Here is a 6,039-nt window from a genome sequence, read left to right as displayed (position 1 = left end):
TCTGACTCAGACTTAGATGATGAAGAACACCTAGTGAACTCGATAAGAAAAATGTTCACTAGGAGAAAGTACTTTACCAAGAAGGATTCACAGAAGATAAAGTGTACCTTTAATAGCAACAAAGCCAACGTCACATGCTACGTGTGCAATAAAAAAGGACACTACAAGCACGAGTGTCCAAAGCTGAAAGAGGACAAATCCAAGACAACCATAAGCAAGAAGGCGTTGAAGGAAACTTGTGACAAATCCTCCTCCGAAGGATCGGACGCCGAAGAACCAAAGTAGCAGAATTACCTCCCGTTGATGGCATCTAAACTGGAATCAGAAAGCAAAGTGAATCAAGATGACGAGTCTGAATATGAATCAAACCATGAGTCTGTACTCATTTTTGAAGGTCCCAATGAGGTATATTCTAACTTATCTGTTAGTTTCTTTAAAATTATGACATGCATGTAAGATACGTCAATTAAATAATAAGTGTTATTAGAGAAATAACCTTATTAAATTTTTTAAAAATTTTTAGAAATATTTTAAAATTTAAATGGAGTCCGTATGACACGTTTAAGGGGATAAATCAATTAGGATTTGTTAAAGCCTATTTAGAATAGCCCTTAAGTATGAGTTGATTGAATAATTAACTTAGGGTTTAATTAATTAACCCTAAGTATAAATATTTAAAACCTAGGTTTTCTAATTAATCCTCTCGATCCTCTTCTCATCTCCTCACCCGATCCCCTCTTTCTCTCCTCATTGCTGCTGACCTCTCTATCCTCCTCTCTTCACCACCAGATCGCCAATCCACCATCGTCGGCACTTGAGTGCCACCCGACGTTGGCACGCCCGATCGCCGAACACTCATGCGTCACCAACTTCTCTCTGACCATGAGCAGGAAGCCTTCTTGATTCTTCCCTTTTCCCCTCCTGATTCGCTGCCGACCTCATGTGTCTCTGCCGTCGCCCGATTATGTCGGTGCCATCTGATCGATGTTGCCTTGATGCCGCCTCACCTTGTGTCCAACCACCGCCGCACCTTCTTCCCTTTGATCGCTGCTGCGAATGTTCTACCGTCGGGTACAACCGTCATCGGAAGGGGGGCATCAACATGAAGGGGGTTCGAAACTAGTTCTAGGCAGATCATCAACTACTGCCACTCTAGGAGTCTCCAGTGGATTGTCACCCGACCTACCTCCTCCTCACGTCTGCCACCGGTCCACTTTGAGCTGGCATCCCTCAAGTATGAATAGGGACACGCTATGGTGCCCTAGATCAACTGGCCATAGTTTTCCTTCATCCCTTTCATTGGTGACAATCAGAATCCTCTATCTCCTCATTGTGTGCTATTATTTTCTTCCCTTGTGTCAGATCTATACTCGAGGTTGTGCCAGATCTTTGATATGTACAGATCTAAGGTGTTTTGGGTTGGAGGATAGCAACACCATTTTGTTGGATCGAGTCGCACGTGAGAGGGGGGGGGGGTGAATCACGTGGTTTTGAAAATTCATCTTTTCGAATTTTAAATCAAAGTACGCACAGCGAAAATTAAGTATGAAAGAGAATACAAGAAAATACGATTGATTTACTTCGTTCGGAGCCTTTGGAAACTCCTACTCTAGGACCCAGGTCCCACGAACCTATCAATGGATAATCTACTAAAATACCTCTTCCGGTACTTCCAGAAGAGGGAATCGAGTACAAAAAATTTAGACGAAGTGTAACACGCTGCACTTCAAATTTAGCATAAAGGCAAGGGCAAGCCTAAAGGTAAGGGAAAGTCCCAAACCAATGGCAAAGGCAAGATAATGAAACCTAAAGGAGGGGTTGCCAAAGATGCTACCTGCTTCCACTGTGGTCAGACCGGGCACTGGAAGAGGAACTGCAAAGTATATCTGGAAGATCTTAAGAAGAAGAGAAGTGAGACTTCTACTTTAGGTATATATGTTATAGAAGTCAATCTATTTATTTCTGCATCATGGGTATTGGATACCGGATGTGCTTCTCACATTTGTACTAATGTACAAGTGCTGAGAAATAGCAGGGCATTGACGAAGGGCGAGGTGGACCTACGAGTAGGTAATGGAGCACGAGTTGCTGCTATTGCTGTACGAACTTACTATCTATCTCTGCCCTCTGGGCTTGTACTAGAATTAGATGAATGTTGTTATGTGCTTGCTCTTACAAAGAACATCATTTCAGTCTCTTGTTTGGACAAGAAAAGCTTTTCTTTTGTAATAAAGAACAAATGTTGTTCTGTTTATTTAAAAGATATGTTCTACTGTAGTGCACCTCTGATGAACGGACTCTATATTCTAGACTTAGAGAATCCCATATATAACATAAGTACCAAAAGGTTCAAGTCAAATAATATGAACCAAACCTATCTTTGGCATTGTCGCTTAGGTCCTATAAATGAGAATCGCTTATCCCAGCTCCATAAAGATGGTTTGTTGGACTCATTTGATTTTGAATCATATGAGACATGCGAGTCATGCCTACTAGGCAAGATAACCAAGACTCCCTTTAGTGGACACAGCGAAAGAGCGACTGACTTGTTAGGACTTATACATAGTGATGTATGTGACCCTTTCATTGTTGCTGCCAGAGGTGGTTATAGGTACTTCATCACATTTACTGATGATTTCAGTAGATATGATTGTGTATCTAATGACACATAAGTCACAATCCTTTGAAAAGTTCAAAGAATTCAAGAATGAAGTACAAAACCAGCTAGGCAAGAGTATTAAGATACTTCGATCAGATCGAGGTGGTGAATACCTTAGCCATGAGTTTCATGACTATCTAGCTGAGTGTGGGATTCTAGCCCAACTCACTCCTCCTGGAACACCACAGTGGAATGGTGTATCTGAAAGGAAGAATTATACCTTATTAGATATGGTACGGTCTATGATGAGTCACACAGATCTTCCTATGTCTTTTTGGAGATATGCTCTAGACACAGCAGCCTTCACACTTAACCGTGTTCCATCCAAGACTGTGATAAAGACACCATATAGGATATGGACTGGAAGAGATGCCCAGATGTCTTTTATGAGGATTTGGGGTTGTGAGGCTTACGTTCAACGTCAAGTCTCGGATAAATTGGGACCCAAATATGATAAGTGTTATTTTATAGGATATCCCAAGGAAACGAAGGGATATTACTTCTACATTCTCAGTCAACACAAAGTGTTTGTGGCTAAGACTGAGATATTTCTAGAAAGGGACTTTGTTTCTAGAAAAACTAGTGGGAGTACATTCGATCTTGAAGAAGTTCAAGATATGGACCATATCAGTGAAGCCCTGATGGAAGTTGAACTAGAACCACAAAATGTTGTGGATGATGAGATTGTTCCACAAGGAGTTGAGGAACAACAACCAGTTCAAGTAGACCTACCTCTTCGCAGATCTTACAGGATACATCGTCAGCCTGAGAGATACTCATTTCTCTTGTCTGACCATGATGACGTTATGCTCGTTGAGAATGAGCCTACCTCCTATCAAGAAGCTGTGATGAGACCAGATTCTGAGAAATGGCTAGAGGTCATGAGATCCGAGATGGAATCCATGTACACCAACCAAGTATGGACTTTGGTTGATCCACTTGAAGGCGTCAAACCCATTGGGTGTAAGTGGGTCTTTAGAAGAAAGACTGACATGGATGGACTTATTACCTATAAGGGTCGCTTGGTAGCTAAAGGTTTCAAGCAAATTCATGGTATTGACTATGATGAAACCTTTTCTCCAGTAGCAAAGTTTAAGTCCATTCGGATCATGCTTGCTATTGCAGCATACCATGATTATGAGATCTGGCAGATGGATGTCAAAATTACGTTTCTGAATGGAAACTTGTTCGAGGATGTGTACATGACACAACCTAAGGGTTTTGTAGATCCACAGCATACTGGAAGAGTATGCAAGCTGCATAAGTCCATTTATGGACTAAAGCAAGCTTCTCGAAGCTGGAAGCTTCGATTCGATGATGCGATTAAACAGTTTGGTTTCATCAAGAATGAAGATGAACCCTGTCTCTACAAGAAGGTTGTTGGGAACACAGTTGTCTTCCTTGTATTGTATGTGGATGACATACTACTCATTGGAAATGACATCCCTTTGCTGCAGTCTGTAAAGACTTGGCTGGGGAATTGTTTCTCAATGAAGGACTTAGGTGAAGCAGCCTGTATTCTAGGCATAAAGATCTATAGAGATAGATCTAAGAGATTTCTTGGCCTAAGTCAAAGTACATATATTGACACGGTATTATTATGGTTTGCCATGCAGAATTCCAAGAAAGGTTTTCTGCCGATGTCAAATGGTGTGAGTCTTTCGAAGACTCAAAGTCCCTCTTCCAGAGAGGAGAGAGACCGCATGGATAAGATCCCTTATGCCTCAGCCATAGGATCTATCATGTACGTCATGCTATGTACTCGTGTTGATGTTTCGTATGCTTTGAGCATGACGAGCAGATACCAGTCAGATCCAGGTGAATGTCACTGGATAACGGTCAAGAATATTCTTAAGTACTTGAGAAGGACTAAAGAATATTTCTTGATATTTGGAGGTGATGGCGAGCTAGCTGTAAAGGGTTACAGTGATGCCAACTTCCAAACTGACCAAGATGATTATAGATCGCAGTCTGGGTTCGTGTTTTACTTGAATGGTGGTGCTGTGAGTTGGAAGAGTACCCACAGAGGCTAACATCGATGATCCCTTGACTAAGGCTTTGGCACAGAGAAAACATGATGGTCACACTAGGTCATTGGGTATTAGACGATTGGCACTAGTGCTAGTGGGAGATTGTTAGTTAGAGCCCTAGAGCCAATCATATGATGATTGTTGTATGGACTCGATGTATCATATTCCTATATATTTATAAAGGCATTTCTTTATGGTTAGTATACTTACTTGTATTGGTGCTAAATAATTAAGTATAATAGCGTCCTTGAGTATAAGGTTCTTATCTATATCAACCGATTGGTTGAATTGATAGTGAGATGATATAGAGAATACTACTCTTAATCATTGCTAGTCAAGTATTAACATTTAGGGACAATGTTAATGCGATGAGACTAGCATGTAGGTCAACTCGATGACTTGATCTTACAAGTCATAGATATAGAGATATCAAGTTGACACATGGGTATGCATTGGAGAATGTATACTGAATGACCCGCCATGAGAGAGTATCATGGATCGTTATATGAGTGTCATATACTTTCTCATGTGACTATTAGTATGACTATCAGTCTTTGGACCTGAAGTCACCATGGTCCCTACATAAGGAGTTGCATACTTTGGCTTCGTCAAACGTCACCCGTAACTGGGTGGACTATAAAGGCGATTACTGGATATGTAACAAATTATGTGGAGGGATGTGAGTGATGCAGATGGGATCTATCCCTCCTATATGACGGGAGAGACATCATGATTCTTGATAGAGTGAGACCACTAAGTGCATGACCATGCCTAAATGAGTTAATATGAGATATTGAGCTCATTTGATTAGAGTGAGTCTACTTGGAGTTCAAGATATAGATTGGTTAGAGGATGACACGGTTGTTGGTTGCTACTCAGAAAACCTAGAGGTTCCACTATACAAAAATTTTATACAAAGGTCTGAACCCTTTCCTAGCTACCATGTGTTCTTTTAAATTAAATTTTGGATCGCCTGCGGAACTTAACACGTTTGATCCAAACTTAATCTATTTGTTCTTTTAGGTTTTGACTTGGATCTCCTGCGGAACTTAACACGTTCGACCCAAGTCACCTTAAGTTATTAATTCCATTAAATACTAATTTCCATAATTGGTTCCCAGTACTGACATGGCGAGGCACATGACCTTCTTGGATATGGGAGCAACCACCACCGACTAGACAAAACTTTTTATGGAAAGCTAATATTTAATTTCCTAAAATAACTTTAGGTTAACCGAAAAGAACAATCAAATCACAAGGAAAAGAAAAACAAAAGAACACTATATCGAAAACAAATTCGAAACTCTAGAATCGTATGCCTCTTGTATTTAGTATTATTTCCAAAAATAA

This window comes from Zingiber officinale, chromosome 5B (genome assembly GCF_018446385.1).
Source record: "Zingiber officinale cultivar Zhangliang chromosome 5B, Zo_v1.1, whole genome shotgun sequence".
NCBI classification, from domain to species: Eukaryota; Viridiplantae; Streptophyta; class Magnoliopsida; order Zingiberales; family Zingiberaceae; genus Zingiber; species Zingiber officinale.
The sequence above is the reverse complement of the archived record's forward strand: the minus strand, read 5'-3'. Positions refer to the sequence as shown.